At 38.3% G+C, this 18,308-nt stretch overlaps 1 pseudogene; it reads right to left on the bottom strand.

The window, feature by feature from the left end:
* Positions 1-1,982: 1,982 nt before the first annotated feature.
* On the bottom strand, positions 1,983-12,921 carry LOC103700866 (annotated as a pseudogene).
* Positions 12,922-18,308: the final 5,387 nt, after the last annotated feature.

Raw genomic sequence — 18,308 nt, forward strand, 5'->3', positions numbered from 1 at the left:
TCATCCTTAGTAACAAAAGTGATTAAGGCCTCAATTTAACATTTGTGAGTGTATGTGCCACCTGAGGGATATACTCCTCATCTAGCTGCCACTCCGACCACTATCTAGCTTTAAAATGATTACCCTCATATTACCTACTTCACTTTGTAGGGCCATGATCCTATTGCTTTGTCCTCACAGCATTGTGGATCTATTTAAAAAGCAAGTATTAGTATCCCTTGCTTCAAACCACAGCACTTTAGATTTCTGTCTCCACAAAACTTTCTACATACAAAGATTTTTATTGAATGCATGCAGTTAAGAAAATAGTAACATGTGCCGCTCATGCATTAGCCCGCCTTTCCATGCCTCTAATTCTTGAAGGTCGAGAATACTAGCATTAATAGCTGCAGCTTTTCTGAAATATTTCCAACCTTTGTCTTATTCTACTGCCCAACTTTATGTTTGACATTAGATAACAATTTAGATAGTCTGACTCCCGGAGAATAAGAACCTTCACAGCATCATGCCTCCCTTACCCCCTCCAGAATATCATCACAGATCAGCTAAAACCTTTCAAATGGAAAGAATACATAGATCTTTGTCGCTGACTCCATATTAAAATCAAAAGTGGGCAATAGTTAGACGCAAATCTAATGAGGTGACTAACTTGATATTTAGGATAAAGGTCAAGCCAATCTTCAAAGGCAAAAGCCCCTGAAATCCCAAGTCAATAAGCCCTTTGGTACGAATGAAAGCCGAGAATTTCCGAATATCACGATCTACCTTAAAGGATTTGACACCCCCACCCCCCCACCCCTTTGTCATCAGCATTAAGGATGACATTAAAGTCCCCAATCAAGAGAAGCGGTAAGCCCAAAGAGAGGACCCTACGAGTCTGCATGCATGAAAGTAATCTTCCCCAGCATCTTTACGCCAAGCAACAGTCATTCCATCTGATAAACCAACAGCCAACACCATGTATTTAATGGTCCCAAACTGGGGCTATCATCTATTTAATCTGAGGCATAGACTCCTTCGAAATTCTATCCTCAAGAAGGGCACACACCCCTGGACAAAACTGACCAATCAATGATCTAGCATACTTGACAAAAAGGGGCTTGGCCACACCCCTACTGATCTACATTAATATTTTTATTAGACCCTGGCAGAAGGAGGCTGGAAACCCCCTCCCCCAACATATCACATTCTTGATGAAGATCCCTAGAAGGATCCTCTAACACATGCCCAAAATTCCCTTGATTCTCTGAAGGGCTCTCCGTCGAAGCCCCTTGAAAACCAGGCCTGTTGAGGTCCATTTTGGACCTTTCTAGCTCTAGTTCACTACGTACCTTCCTAAGAGCCGCCTTTCCTTTCCTTTTTCTCAATGCTTCTACAACATGCGAAGGAACAGATATCGACAATATCTTCTAGGTAGATAGCATGACCGGTGAGACATGCTGAGACTTCTCTTATATGCATATCATATGGAGACGAACATTCCTGTAGCAGCAAAAAAAAGGAAAAAAAAAAAACACACTCTTTCTCCTTCATGGGGTCAAAGAAATCTGCACCATTCAGATATAAATGACCAATTAGTTCGCAACAAGAATTCTTTCCTTATAAATGCACAGATTCTCTCTCTCTCTGTGCACCGCAACAAGAACATGATGTGAGACAATTTTATGCGAGTGATTCAGAGCTCCATTTCAGGAACATTACCCATTTGGTCTTGGATATGGACAGAGTAAAAGGAGGCAAAATAATTGTCAAGAGCTGGAATGAAAGAGACCCAGCACCCCCGCATGCCTTTGAGGCCAAACAGTATTTATTTCAGTATTGGTTTTAGGTGGCTCTGTAAGCCCCACAGCTTTTGTGTATCACAAATGACAAAAACCACATGATGCAAGTATTTATTTTTTCCTTGCAAGCACAGAACTTTAGCATCTCGTCACAAACAAAACAATAACTTGACTCGATATGCACTTGCTAAGAATGAAATCCACCAACTGGATTCCTGCATAGACTTTCGCAAATTAGGATGTATAAGTACCAAGCCAGAACAGGACATCATAAATTTTAGAAAGAGCAGTCTTATCCACAACTTTTGGGTTCTTGTTTAGATTACAGTATGGAAAATCACAAAATAAATCACAGTTCCAAATTCATTAAAACTAGAAACACCACCTTTTTATATCATATCTTTCTCCGAGGTACTCCTAATTTATTTGCAGCTGACCTAAGATATCCACAACATTTGCCAAGAAAAACCATTCGCCTTAAATGGCCATTCTCACCGGCTTCTTAATGTTGGCCTAATTTAACCACCAACTACTTTCTGAATCCTGCATGTTTGCTGGCTTCAATTCCTCCATATGTAACCTCTTTTCTGAGACATCACCGAAATCATGCTTCTTTGATAACAGTGAAGTTTGGACCATTTTTAGCTGTATCATTACTTCAGCCTTCTCCAATAGCAACTTGCAGAGAAGCATCAGTTCTTCTGACTATTGGGTATACAACTAGCTAGGATCTTATCAGTTAAATAAGTTAGCAGATGAAACTGTCTTTATCTAACTGGAGAATAGACTCTATGTTTTTCAACTTGTTTCAGTGATTCTTTATATGACTGCAGAAATCCTGCTTTCTACTGGTGGTGATGCAAACGGGCTCTCTGGAAGATCAATTTGGCTGCTGCAAACAACGAGTACCCAAAATCCATTAGCTTATTTTCAGGAGAAGATCCTAATCTATAATGGTGAAGACGATCCTCCATGACAAAGAAATAAACACAATATAAAAGTAACTCTAAAGAAAATTATTAATAGAGAGCATGTCCATTGTGGAGATCTATTTGGAAAAACCATTGAATGAACCCAGTAAACACAAATTAAATGATAAAAGCTCAAAATTTTTCTTAACCTAAAAGCTAAATTTTTCCACCATAATCAAATTTTCCACCCACCTTGATTGCAACTAAGCAGAACCAGTTCTATACAAGGTGATTGAAGGCAACAGGATATATTCTCAAACTACTTCCTACCTTGTTTTTTTCTCTGTGTTGCTACCATACTGGTTCTACCTTATTGTTATATAAAATATCGATGGAGTTATCAACACATGGGTGGACAATGAACAAATTCAAAGTTGTGGTTGTGGGATACTAACAAATATAACTTATGTTTAAGGAACCAATTCTATAAAAATGTAGTTAAGAATAAATACAAGCTTCTAGTTTGGCGGCAGTTACTATTTTTCTCCCAAGCAAATCAACTGCTTCAGCTTACCTCTCCTGCTCACCATGACCGTTGCTTGAATGTTTATTTTTATTATCACTTGTGGATTCATTGTTCAGAGCATCAAGCATATAGCTGAAATGATCTGCCATCAGGAAGTTATTTGGACCTGGACAAACATTGAGAAGACACTTTTCATGCGCACAAGACAAATCCAAAAATAAGAACATTTTTTCTTCGATCAGGAAAAATTCGCCAGACCTTCTGAGACATCAAATTCCTCCATTTTACTTAAATAGGAAAATTGAGAGTGTGGTTTGATGGCTAAGTTGAGTTCAGAGAGATGCCTTCTCTCAACTTCAGCCAATTTTTCCTGCTCCTCCATCTGCTGCCTTCTAATTAATCTGGATCTACCAGATTCCCTTTGCACTAATAAGAAAAGGAAAAGATATTTATTGAATTTTGAAATGAAGAAATTCCTAATATAAAAAGAAGGAACTTATGAGACAAAAGAAAATGACAAAGATATATATTGCTTCCACGGAAGGCCCACTCACTTGCATGGAGCACAGGATCCATTTCAATATAGTGAGGATGATAAATGGCAGGCTCAACTTTCTCCAAATAGGTTCTGCAATAGAGAAAAAAAACATATTAGCATCACCCATTATGACATCTAAAATTAAAATAAAAGGCGCATTTGTGTGGCGCTCTATGTGCTATAGGCATGTTTCATCATTACATGATGTTTTACGCAGCTATTTAAAAATCTTAAACTAAGTGGGTGACTGCAACTACAATTTTATTGAAATGGAACTATCAGGATGAAACATCCCAGCATAAAAAAAGAATAGCTTGACCAGAGAAGAAATGATGATAAATAATGTGCCACCATCAAACAATCCAACTCATAAACATATCTGGATTCACTGAATAAGAAAAAAGAAAAATACTAATATGAAGAAACTGCATGCACTTTTGCCTCAATGATTAGCTGACGGGAACCACATTAGAGGCCCTCATGCATATATGCTTGGATTGTGCCATTACAATGGGCCACTTATAACAGAAGACTCAACCAGCCTAACCAATTACGTTACCCCATACTCGCCTTTCTTGCTTATTGTTGCTGACAATCCCAGGTACAAGGTCAAAGAGCTCGCCAAATTGGCTCCAGTCGGGCCTCTGATGTTTAAGTTAAAGAGGTTTCTATGGTTGGGGGATGAGGAAGAAGAAGAATGAATTAGAGAAACAAAGTGTCATTCAACTAGAGTTTTTTTTCATTACCTTTCTTGGAGGGTCTTTAGGTCTATTTATAGCCGGAATCCCAAGTCTTCTGGAATCATATCCTAACAAACTCAGGGTCATGCTATAACCACCTACTGATATGGCGAAACAACCCAAGGACGTGTCGTAACCACCTGATACATGATGTAATTGCTAGAACCCCATGTGCATTTAGATTGGGGGGGGGGGGGGGGGGGGGGGGGGGGGGCGAGCTGCCTCTGCCACGATGTTCCACTTGGCTCGGAGTGATTGTTGAGTTGACTAGTCGTCGAACCGATCTGGGAGGCTTCAACTCTAGATGTTAGTTGCTTTTGGTCCGTTTATCACAGCTCTCAGGTCGACTAGGAAGCCAACTAGAAGACATTGAAAAATCTCAGAATGTACATAGGTCGCCAAACAGGTCATAAGCTGGATGAATCTAATCGCACCACATCACCTCGGTAATTTATTGCCCAATCACTGGTCCCCTCACTTTCGAATCCAAAGCATCTTATTTGGTCTGGCAAAGGAAGTAACTACGTCACCAAACTCTCTATTCCTTGAAAGGGGCATTAAATTTCTAGTAGGAATGTTCCAAAGAACGAGTCAGTTTGCTCCAATATCCAACGGCATTGTCGACCATCTGGGGACTATCAATTCGATGCATACTATGTCAAGGAGTTGCGGAAGCCGATGAGTTGGGCTGATCTGAGCCATTAAGGCACTATTTTAAGGAGTACCCATGCTCCATCATCTCCATCATACTTGTAGAACCCCAAATTCTGGGCGCGTGTTGCCTATCTTCTGAGAGCTGTGCCACCAAGGATCTGTCCAAGTCTTTTCAGATGCAGTCGCAATCTGGGGAGGAGATGCCCAATTTCCTCCTCTGAGACTTGTCACACCAAACATATTCGCTAATATTTTGCTGGCGGACATTATTGCTGCTGATCTGCCCAATTCACAAACAACTCAGGTAACTTGAGGGCAACACTTCTCTAATTTGACTTCAGGGTCCACCTCTGATACTAATCTTTCTTCATTTGCAGGGCGTTAGCATTGTGGCTATGATGGATGAAAACTTTTGATTTTCAAACGTCGACCGACAACTTGTAGCAGTGCTACATACAACTGACCAGAAGATGGCTGAAGTGGAGGCTAGGCTAAAGCCTATGAAAGATAAAACTGAGGCGGCCGAGTTTCGAGGGCTGCTGAGGCTAAGAGGGAGCTGCAGGTGGTGAGACGACAAGTTGCCAAGGTCGAGGCATGAGCCCTCAAAGCAGCAAAGGAGTACAAGGTTTCAACAGGCTATCAATAGGAAGTTATCGAATGCTCGATCAACTCGTTCCTATAAGGCTTCATGGAATGTTAGAGGAAAATGGCGAAGCTCCTCTCTGACTTCATCTACCTCATCACTAGTGAGAGTTGCGCTGGGGGTGACAAGATGAGGCAAGCTCCTCGAATCCAAGGGAGTAGGTCTTCTCCTTATTCTTAGTGCCATCATGGAGGCCCAATGACAAGGTAGAGGGTAGTCCTCTAAGCAGGGTGACCTTGCCAAAGTCATTGACTTTGTAGGGCTAGAGCCCGGCCAGTTCTTATCTTCTTTTATAGTGAAGTATCGTCTAGTCTTTGACCTATTTTGTAAGCATACTTTGTAAATATTAATAAAATTACTCTTGCACATACCTTTTTCTTTATATACTTTCTAAATGTTTGTAGTTGTCTCGGCAATGTCGAGATGAGATAGACCAGGGTGGAGATACATAGATATAGATGCAAATTTATCAGGTTGGGTGAAAAAAGCTAGGTGACTTGAAAGCCAAGGTACAATAGCTCCGAATGCTTGAGATCCACTGAATGCTTTGAGATGGAACCATAGAATCATAATGCCTTTGTAGATAGGCGAATATGAAAATAAGACCATAGTAAGATGAGATCCTAATAAGATGAAACCATAACAAGATGAGTCAAGGTAAAATAAAGTTGAAATATCCTCAAAGATTAGCGAAGAGAGCCACAAGTACTTCAAAGATCTGCCAAAATATGCCGATCAAAATACTGAGGTACTCCCATAGAAGGTCGTAACTCCTTAAAGATGAGCCGAAGTGAAGCTAGGATTCCATAATATTAAGTTGAATAAGGCCATAATGCTCAAATAGGCTTAAAGTGCTTGAGATTGTCTTGTAGACAAATAGAGAATAGCACGACCATAGTCCTGCTTGGGCCTTCAGGCCTTTAATCGATTGGGTTCTTCTAAATAGCTAATACCCAGGTGATCAAGCCAAGTGTTCATCCTCCCATTAGAGCCTAGCTTATACTAGGACTTTTCATCCTAGAGGTCCAAAAGTCAATCCTAAGGTGTCTCCTCAACTCAGTCAAGCTGAAAACTTTTTTCTTCTTGAAGGTCCCAATCAATTCTAGGTGTCTCCTCGGACCTCTAGGAAAAAGAAGAATGAATTAGAGAAACAAAGCGTCATTCAACTAGGAGCTTTTTCACTACCTTACTTGAAGGGTCCTTGGGTCTATTTATAATCAGAATCCCAAATCTCTAAGATCATATCCTAAAAAATTCAGAGTCGTAACTGTAACAACCTGCTAACATGGCGTAATAGCCTAAGAAAGTGTCGTAACCATCTAACACATGATGGAATTGCTGGAACCATACACATATTTGGACGAAGGAGACCAGCTGCCTCTACCATGGGGAGGTTCCGCTCAGCCTGGGTTGATTGCCAAGCTAACTAGTTGTCGGGCCCAGCTAAGAGGCTTCAACACTAGAGGTCAGCTGCTTTTGGTCTATTCGTCCTTCTCTCAGATCAGCTATAGGGCCAACTAGAAGACCTTGAAAAATTTCAGAATGTACCTCGGTCGTCATATAGGTCATGAGCTGGACGAATTTAATCATGCCACATCACCTTGGTCATTTATTGCTACATCACTTATAATATGTTTTGACTTCCTCTTCTTTTGAAGTTTCATAAATCTAAGCATCTACAAGAAAATTCGATTATCCACTCAAATCAACAAGTCCAATATGTAACTTAATATATTTTACCATCCAACTCTAGCTTTTCCAAGTTGCAGTTAAAGCCCCCTAAAAAGCAAACACTAAGTTCCACTACACTTGCTTGTAGTGCATAGGGACTTGAGATTCGTAATTGCTCCATGATAACCTTTTAATGCACCATTAAGCGCATAATGGCAAAAACAAATCTTAAAGTCAACCATATATTGCAAACTAGCCTGAAGCAGAAACCCAAGTTTCCACTTAGAACAAACCTAAACTACACCTAGCATTTTGGTGCCAAGGTTTGAGGTTTCATTTGAAACCTATCCATTTCGGACAAGGCCTGTGACCTGTCCAAAACTAATTGAAATTTTCAGCTATGGTTGGTTAGCTAGTTTCAACAGTTTCAAATGAAATTGACCAAAACTGATGGCTTTTGGTTTTATTTCTGTTTCACAAGTAAACACACACACATAGACCAAAACACTTATGGTTTTTGATTTTCTTTCTGTTTCACAAGTAAACACAACAACAACTTGGATCACTGATATAGGACCTCCATTGTCCAATGTAGACCTAATCGGATCTGAGTGGAGATCTACTCAAGTGTAGCCAAGTCTAGCTCTATACATAATTTGCTAGTGTTTTCTTAAAAAACATCATCATTCAATATCACATTTATCTAAGGCTATAATGTTCTAATCTACTTTTTTTCACTAAGCTTTGTTATTAGAGGAGACAAGATGCAATATTGATCAGTGTACTAATTTGACGATATTACATTCTGTTATGTGTTCCCATGATCTTACTTGCATAGGTTCCTTTTTCCTCTTCTTTTAGAATATAATTATGCATTACAATGAAATAGTGAAATGAAATGGCATTTATTTGTATATGTTTTTTCTTGCTTAGATGGGTTATTCTAATTAAATAGAATAAAAAATATGCTCAAACAGCTTTTTCCCTTGGCTTCTTGCGTAGATGAGTTATTATAATGAAATACAATGAAATAAGCTTAGGCACATTTCTTTCTTCCTTAAACAGGTCATTAGAATGAAATAGTACGAAGTATGTTTAAAGACAAGTTTGATTAAATGCAAAAATTAGAGCAAATATGTGAAATTGTTAAAATATAGAGAACTTGTGAAAATTACAAAAAATAAAGAAAGGTGTAATATATAATGCATCAAAACAATTTACTTTCAACCTGAAACTATCCAAACTATGCAAAATATAGTCTTAGATAAAACACAATAAAATGATGTTTAAAACTTTATCTTGATTTTTTCTTTTGCTCAATTTTTTTGCACATTTTTGACCAAAAATATGAAAATTGGAGGTCCAAAACTATTGAAATTAAAACTCTATCTAGAGTCCCAAAACCAAAACCTGGTTTTAGAACCTTGTTTGGTGCTGGAAACACCACAATCCAAAATCTAAAAGCAGTGATTGACAGAGTGTAGTTTGGCAAGATTAAACAATAGTGCAATTTAAAATTCAAGGAAAGATTTGCAATTTGCCACAGCCCCATAAACCTATAAATTTTTAAGTTAAAGTGACGTATGAACTTCTTCGTTTTATCCCAATATCTGACTTGGTATAATTCAGTTTTAATTTTTGGAACATGGAGAAAGTCAAACCTTCTTGTTACAGTATCGTTACCTTCTTACTCAAATCCTAGTGTACTACTGTACTTCTGACACCTTCCTAGCATTTTTATTATTTTTGAGAATCCTGATCTTTCCTTCAAAGTTGACATGATCATGACCTTGGCAAGAGTCGCTAGAGAAATGGAGCTTTCTAATATTACAAGACTCTCATTTGAAAATTGAGAAAGAAACACGATGACCTGAGATGCACCTACAGATAACCGGCTGAGCCAACAATTTGCACCTCTAAATTGCAAAAGAAACACATAGGCACACAACATAAACACCCAAATTAGAAGTAGAAAACCAATCCAGCAAGCTTTCATGTTTATGTCAAACACGGATATCTAAACAGGTAGTTCAAAAGTTCATCTGAGGTGATGATCATGTTCTTCAACTCTGCTAGGCAGGATCATACAAGAGCATCATCTCAAGCACTTGAATGACAGAAACATTTGCATTACATGATGGTTGATTTTCTGCTATCCAGGACAGGACGAACCTGGCTCCTTCATTATGCCCTTTGTAGAACATATATGCCACATGAAATGTCAAAAAAGGATGTCTACATGGAACGTAAAATGATGTCAAGCCATAGAATATAGGCAAATGCTTGCGACATCAATGGTATTTGGATAATAATAAAGTTGCAGATGCTTGATATAAGAGTGACAACAGAAAATCCAGCACAAGCAACATCATAAGTCTTTCAAAGGTTGCTCATGTAACAGTTCCAAGATCGAGAAAGTTTTTAAGCAATGAGATTCATCGAGTTTTGTTGAATTGAGAAAGTTGACAGGCCATGTTACTGACAAGTAGTTACCTGTCAATGATCCTTGACTTCTCCTTGTATGGCTTAACTAGAACACGAGCACCAGAAGATGTAATGGGGGATTTCGCTTTGTCAATATTAGTTTCACAGTCTCTGGGTACAGGAAGCTTACAAACCCGAACATACGTTTCTCTTGGCAAGAATTCTCACATCATGAACTGGCCCATATTGCCTGATAAATACAGGAGAAAAGACAGGTACAGAGTTAGAAATGGGGAAAACAACACATGAAAACTCTCTTAATGAACAATACTGCTTGACATCTAGTTACTCGAAATAGTTAGAAACATCTTCCTCAGTGAAAGTGCTTTCTGCTGGAAATGTAAGATAAATCTGATGAGAGCTCGCAGGTGTTACTCCAGGATCACCATTCTCATTCCTGTAGTCCATGTACCTTGGGGCATCCTCTGCTAATATTACTGAATGCTGGCCATGGGGCCTGCAATTCCAGAATAAACTTTAGCTAAGGAGGCAGGGAATTATATAAACTACCATCAAGGGTCTACTGTATATCATTTTTTGTGTGTGCACCCATGTGTATTTTTGATTACTTGAAGAGTAAAAGCTATGTATATGCCCAACAGCCCAGGTAATGCCAGAATAATTCTGTTTATCTGGACACGCACATGTGCGCACGCGCATGCACATGCACACACACACAGATATATGTGTGTGTGTATACATATACATATATACATATTACATATACATATATACATATTCATATATGTGTATATATATATATGCATACATCTATATATATGTATATATATATATATATGTATACATATCTATATACATACATACATATATATATAGAGAGAGAGAGAGAGAGACCGCATATATGGGTTTTGTTACCCTTCAAATGTAAGTTAAATCAGGACAGTTAATCACAATCAGCTCAGTCTTTTACGCTTTTATAGACAAGAAAACAGGCACAGGAAATTCCCAAAGAAGTACATGTAAATACCTATCTATGAGTCGGAATACTATTCTTCAAGCGGGCAAGCAACTTTGTCAACGCTGAAGCCTGATTTCCATGCCGCTGGCTTTCACTTAGGTACCCCTCTGCTGAAGATTCCTACCCATACTTCTCAAATACAACATAGGCAAATGAAGCAATAGAAACAGGCATCCCTCTCCTTCCTTCAAGAGCTCTGTAAGCTCCATTTCAAGCTTCTCCAGTGATCTAGGTGAGACACCATGGTCTTCGCTTTCCATCTCATTCAGGTTCGGGCCGTATATCTGGGATTGGCCATCTGGGATGGAGTGACCATGAAAGTACCTACAGTTGGCACCATGCTTGCAGTATCCCTTGTAGAAGTAATGGCAAGCCTTGAAAGGGAATTCTGGGAAGTTGGGGTGATCTCCCCACTGGTTCTTGAAAGCCAAACCACCGCCCAGACCATCCTCCTGGTAGTAATAATTGCCAAGGTACTCCGATCCCATGGAGTGCACAGGATCCGCTGCTCCTCCAATCTTGATAGCCCGAGCTTTGGCTATGAAGAGTATAGTCATCTCCAATGGAGTTAGAATATGGATGAAGAGGGGCAAAATCCAGGTTGTGGATGGGCGGTCGCTGATCAGAAGTAAGCTGAGGCTCCAAGTAAGGGGGCAGGGACACGAATAGTAGCAGCAGGGGAGAGAAAGGGGCATGGCCGCCAGCAGTGGAGAAAGAAACCGAAAGAACCGATTGGGTTTGCATGATCAGGAATGGATTGAGCTAAAATTGACTTAGAAGATAGCATGCTGAGTGTGGCCTTTGCATCATCAATAATGAATGGATTTCTCTCGGGCCTAAAGCTACTTGACATCATCTGCTGCCGCTCGGTGCCTTCAAGAAAAGGCACCTAAGATTTTGATAGCATTCTCTGGCTCAAGCTTTCGAATTCTATTGAAGATAACCTTCGTCAACTCAGAGAAATCCATTTCATCGTATCCCGTCCCCTGCACATGCAAAGTAGAGGAAAACCAAGAATTAACAAGTAAGTGGACTAAAAAGTTCTATACTGAGAAGAAAAGAAAGAGGATGAGGGCCCATTAATTTGAATTCAAAATCCAAACTCATGCAACAAAAGCAACTGTTACTAAATTTCTTTAGCAAAGATAAAGGATAAGAAAATTAATAAGAGCATTTGCCCGGGTTACCACAATAATACTTCCCGCAATCCCTTTACCACTTCTTGACCAATTACCCTGGTAAATTAGAACAAAAAAAATTTATACAGGACCAGAAGCAATGAACGCCCTAAGAGCATTTTACTAGCCACAAGCACTTCGAACCCAGATCAGGGGGGAACATCTGATCAACAGCACGAAGCCTCAAACACAAGAAGCAGTCATTTAAAACAGAAACATACCATACCCTCCATTGTAACAAGTCAAAATGCAAAATTGATTTCAGACAAAAAAAATTGCTTCAAAAATCAACATTTCCGCTTTCATCTTTCTAAAAAAAAATAAAGTAATTTTTAGGAAACACTCCAAAATCACACCTTTACAAGAACCCATTCCATGCAAATCATCATCTTCGTCTATTCAAGAATAAAACAACAAACCCCATATCAAAAAGAAAAAAACACAAAATTCGTGATTTCAAGATAAAAGACATTAAAACTGGTGATTTCAAACTCTGCCCATTTCCAAAAGTCTCTTTCTTTCTTTTTTCTCTTACCAATTGACCATTTAGGTTAAATGGAGAAGGAGAAATCCCTGCTTTTTTTCCCACCAAAATAAAACAAATCAAAGCAACGCAACCGTAGGAAGAGGATCTTACTGTGCTCCAGTACAACTCCTTTATTGTGGCAGAGAGGAGAAGTCAGCAGAGACGGAAGGTGAGTGGCCTCTCAATCCATCTCCATGGCACTGAGGAGGACCCGAGTCCCGAGTCCATTGTCCCTCTCTCTCCCCTCTTCTCCCTCTCTAATGCCTGAGGGCATGCATTGCATCTGAAAACCCGAGAGATGCCAAAGAAAGGATATGAAGAGCGCCACGAGGGAGCCCATTTGTTTTTTTTTTAATTAATTTTTACGAGAATTATAGTTTCTATATTTAAATAAATTATATCTTAATTAAAAAATTTAATATTATTCAACGACACATGAAAGATTTCGATGCAGATGGAGCAGCTGCATCGGATAGTTTCCATATCTGGCCATGAGCAACGGCGGATCATGAGTCCACGTGGAAAGACTATGCGGACAATTCTTTTTTTTACAATTATTTATTTTTACTTTTATTTTTTTTTAATAGCAGAAGCATATTACTGTTTTGTCTCTCTCCGTGCAGTCACGGGCTAAATTTCAAATTTACGAATTCATGGACGCTGCGGCGGTTTAGGGTAATGACACAATTACCCTTATGAATCCTCAGATCATGGGGCGTTATACGGCTGTGATTGATTTAGTCATCCTTGTTAAAGAATCAACGGATTAGAGAATAAAAGGAAAAGAAAATTAAAGGAATCGTAGGGATCAAATGAGTACGGTGAGAGACGAGGAGGGTATTTTTGGTAAAATGGAGAAAGTTAAGGGTGACCGTTTCTCACGGCCGGAGGAGTGGGGTTGGGATGGCCGGTTTTCCGAGAAACCCGGACACGTTGCGGGGTTCCGTCGGAAAAAGAGCATTTTCTGTTACGCTTCCTTCCGTCTGCCGCTTGTGGACTCGGCACGAGCAGCCGTAGCGCCATAGGAGAGAGAGAGAGAGAGGAGAGAGAGTCGGTACAAGTTGAGCAGTGGCAGATGCAGGCAAAGCATTGAGAAATACTAAATTCAATTGATACATGCCTACCGTACATATATACTGCATACATGTGTGTATGTATATATATATATAGAGAGAGAGAGAGAAGAGAGAGGGAGAGATGGTGGAATCTATAGAACTTTCCAAGGCTCTAAGGTGGAAATTGTTTGCACATAAGAATGTTGTATCTTTAATGCCAAGGAATGATTGTTTTTTTTCTCGCGGCATCAACCATCATGGTTATTAGTGATCCAATGGTTGATTTGCAAAAGAAGATGAATTATTTTTTCATGTGAAGATACATTGAACCATAACATAACCTTATATTGCTATAGGATTTGGTATTATATGGAACTTTACTTGCTCCTTGTTCGGTGCTATATTGCTTGTTTGCCTTTTGATTGGCAATCAATGTCTAAAAAGCTCATCCATATAAACGGTAATGTTTATAGAATTATTGGCAATGAGTCATTTTTGCTTCTGTTAGTATGATAAGAAAGAAACACGGTGTGATGGCTAAAACCTCACTTGATTGGTTGGGATTTTTGAGTTTATATTTGATATATATATAGTATTACAAGAGTGATTATAGAAGATGAGAAAATTACAGCAATTTGAATTTGAATTTATTGTGATTTAAGAGAAAGGTAGGGGAGAGATAATGTGAAGATTACGGCAATATTTGATTAAAAATTAAATTGAATGGAGAGATTATAAGGGTATGTTTACCTCCCAAACTGAGCATTTCGGTTGAATTGTGAAATTTGGACCGTAGAAATCAATTTGCATCCAAGTAAGCAACAACATTTATGGGGTGGTCGTAGTTGAAGCCCAAAAGTATCGGTGTTTTTTGAGCAATCGAAGTGCGTTTAGCTACAACCATATGAGCCTCTGTTGATGTTGAAAAAATGAACAGGCCTAATTAACTGAGAATTCATATCTAGTCGTGTTAAGGCTACATATTAAAGGGCTCCAACAATATTCCATAAAATGAAGGATGATCAAGGGAGGCTATCCATATAGCCCAATTTTTTGATAGAGAAGGACTTGACACTGTTTGCATCCAGCATGTTGGTTATTGTTATCTTTTATTAATCAAATTATTCCCTCAACAACAATAACTTCCAAATGGGATTGCGAGTCCTTTCTCTTCTTCCTGCACTCAACCTGTTTTTTGCTTATTTTTCCATCTGAATCTAACTTCAGCGGAACGAATAACTAGACCCATCCTATAATCGATTGTCCTATTATTTTATTCTACAAATTGATCTACATTTCTTTAATTATTAAGGTGTTTCAACTAAAGTTGGATAATTCTTCAATATTCTAACAATGTGCAAAGTAGATTTTTGAATTCCGATGCTGTGAGTTGCAGGAAACTTGGCTACTCGCCGGATCCCACTCTGTAGTTATTAGAATTAAGAGAAACTTATTCCTTGATAAAATTTATTTTTTTAAAAATATGTATATTTTTAATATCTATTCTTGATTAAAAGGTTAATTTTATATTTTATCAAGTACTTAATTGAAGATTTTGGTTTCGCTTTCAAAAAAAAGTTGTTTGTGATTCACTGGCAGGCATACTTGCTCACCTGGCTCCATTCCATTTAATCCTTATTTTGTCCAGGAGGAGAAACCCATCAATACAAGTAATCATTAACTATGGCTTTATTTGACTATGTTTCTCTTTATTTCTCAATTATCTGCGGGCAGAACTGTGTTTAACTTTGCCATCTCTCAGGTATTTAATGAGTGCAAGAAGCCCTTCAAAATTGTCTGGTGTAGCAAATGAAACGTGGCAAAGATCTAAAGCCCACCTTCTAGGATCAATCTTATAATTAATGGTTGGCGACTTAATCCATTAAAGTTTTTTTTTTTTTTTGGACATTAAAGTGGATATTATCTGTGGTTAGAAGAGTTGGTATCCCAGTTTTCTCCATTAATTACAAATGAAGGAAAAAAAATCCTTCTATATCATTGGCATTTCATTTTGTAATCAAGTTGGCAATAAATTTAATATTTTTATAGTATTTTATATGAATTTATTGGATTACTAAAATATGAAACTATTATGTTTTTCAATTGTCCGAAAGACTTCATGCTACTTTACCGTATTTTTAAATTTATATTTGTATTATATTCATACCTCAACCAGGCTATTAGTTGGAAATTTCTTACACAATGCAACATGGCATTGATGACAGGTGCATTGAGTTGGGTCAGGATGATGAATTAGTACAAATTTAAGATCTTTTATCTCCAGCTGACTATGAACTTGAGTAAATAGAAGTTGGGCCAATTTTTGTCAACTCGACCTCTATCTAAGTTATATCCCAAATAACAGTTGCTAGCTTTTCAAGATTTTTACCAAAAAAAAAAGGCATATTCTTTCTTTCTACTTTGTAGAAATTAGGAAATATTCAATTTTAATGAATGTCATATGCAAAACTTTAGTCCATGACAGAGGTGCCCCATTGAGCGCCCTTGCCATCCGCTGCTTAGCCCAACATAAAAAAGAAAAAGAAAAAAAAAGTCCTCTTATTTGTTAACATGGGAGTGCATATGGATCAGGTTTGGTTTGGATCAATTCTCAAACTGTCCAATTTTCTAAGAAATCAAAATAAACTATGACTTCTGTTCAACAAAATAAATAGATAAGATAACTTGAATAACAAAAGAAATATATAATATATTAAAGGTTCCTTACAATAACAAAATTTAGAATATGTATAAGTTAGAATGTAACACAATAGAGATTCCAATCATAGTAAATTAATACTAGATTTAAAGAAAACAATAGCTAACCATAATCATGACTGATACATTATTTACACACATGCACACACATACACGCGAACACAGATTATATGTATGTATGTATGTATGGTTGTATGTATGTATGTATCTCTCTCTATCTCTCTTGGTGTGTGTGCGCGCGCATGGAGATCAAGTTTGTGTACGTAGACCATATTAGTTCTGATCTAGGTTATCTAACCCGCTAACCTAAATCCCAACCGATTTGATCAGTTTAATAAAATTTGATACTAGAGTTAACTTGATCCAATTAGAAATTTGAACCAAGTTAATCTAATAAGCTAGTTTGATTCAGTTCTTTGGTTGACTTAAACCTATACCTCCCCTAAGTATAAGTGGGTCAGGTCAAAGTGATGCCCGACCTCTCCAATTTAACCTTAGGCCGTGTTAGTCTTACGAGGTCTCCCTTTTTTTGACATGCGTTCCAAATGCTCATATTGCTCATAATTAAATATAATAAAAGATATCTGATTTATTTTACTATTATTTGCATAATAATCAAGTAATGCTCGCCATTGACAGAGTCTTAATTCATCGCGTGTTTTTTATTTAATAATATGTATTTGTAATTCCATAAATGAAAATCTTTATATGCAACGAGTCTCCTGCTTGTTGGAGCTAGCCAGGTTGCACCTTTTCCTATGGCGAAGCTTAGAGGTGAGGGAGGGCCTTATAATGGCGGTTTAGACATTCCTGGGCAACTTAGGTTTGGTTAGAGGGTGACATTGCAACAACGATAGCATGCATTAACTCCAATATCAACGATCAGAAGTCCTTCAATACCATCCTATTTTGCACAATATTTTGACATAAAATTATCGAGCTAACGGATAAACACTATACAAGAAGGCCTAAATAACCTTATCCGGTCAATAGATCAAAAAGGTAGATAATCCAGTTAAAAGTTTTCTCATGCAAGGGTAAATAACTTTAATCACCCCTACAGCCCTTTTTTTTCCTTTTTTTTGCGTGCACACGCACTCAAATATGATGAGCATACGGGGGACGATGCGCATTTTGTTATTCGGAACCCATCTATCAGGATCGTGGCTGCAAAAGATAATCAACTCTTCAACATATCGGTTCCGGGTGCGGAGTTGAGAGCCGCTTAGGCAGGTCTTCCTCACGCCCGGTGTGTTTTATGGATCAGTTCCATCATCCTAGAGGGGTGCTCAACCATGGTCATTAATTGGATCTGAGAGGGGAAGGGGAGTAACGTTGCTTCCACCCTTTGTTCCAAGATATCTTGGCAATGATGAAGAATGAAGGGGCATTCCAGACCAAACATGTTTTTCGTGAAGCTAATAGGGCTGCGGACTGAGTGGCTGCTTATGTAGCCAGTCACTCTGGTAGTACCCTATGGGCCGGAGATGGAGAGTTGCCCCTAGCACTCCGAAATATTTTGTTTTTTGATTTTATTGAATGCATCCGTACTCGTCTGGTATGATTCTCTCGCCTTAGCAAAAAAAAAAAAAATTGATGAGTATAAATACATCCAGCAAAATCATAGCCTTAAGTTCCAATGGATAATCACTAGTAGAAGTCCAAAGGCTGGCAGAAGTATGATGAGCCACATGCGATGCTACCTAATCAGCAAGCTTACTCCCCTATCTAAATATGTGAGATGCATGAAAGTGTAACAGCTAACACATATTCCAAATGTTGAGAAGTAATGAGTGAATAACTGAGTAAGGTTGGGGCAGCTTGCTGATCCACCTAATCTGAGAAACAGATGTACAACTTGCATGAAATTGAGTAATTGAGTGACTACATATATATTAGCCCTT

This window comes from Phoenix dactylifera, chromosome 16, assembly GCF_009389715.1.
Source record: "Phoenix dactylifera cultivar Barhee BC4 chromosome 16, palm_55x_up_171113_PBpolish2nd_filt_p, whole genome shotgun sequence".
Lineage (NCBI taxonomy): Eukaryota > Viridiplantae > Streptophyta > Magnoliopsida > Arecales > Arecaceae > Phoenix > Phoenix dactylifera.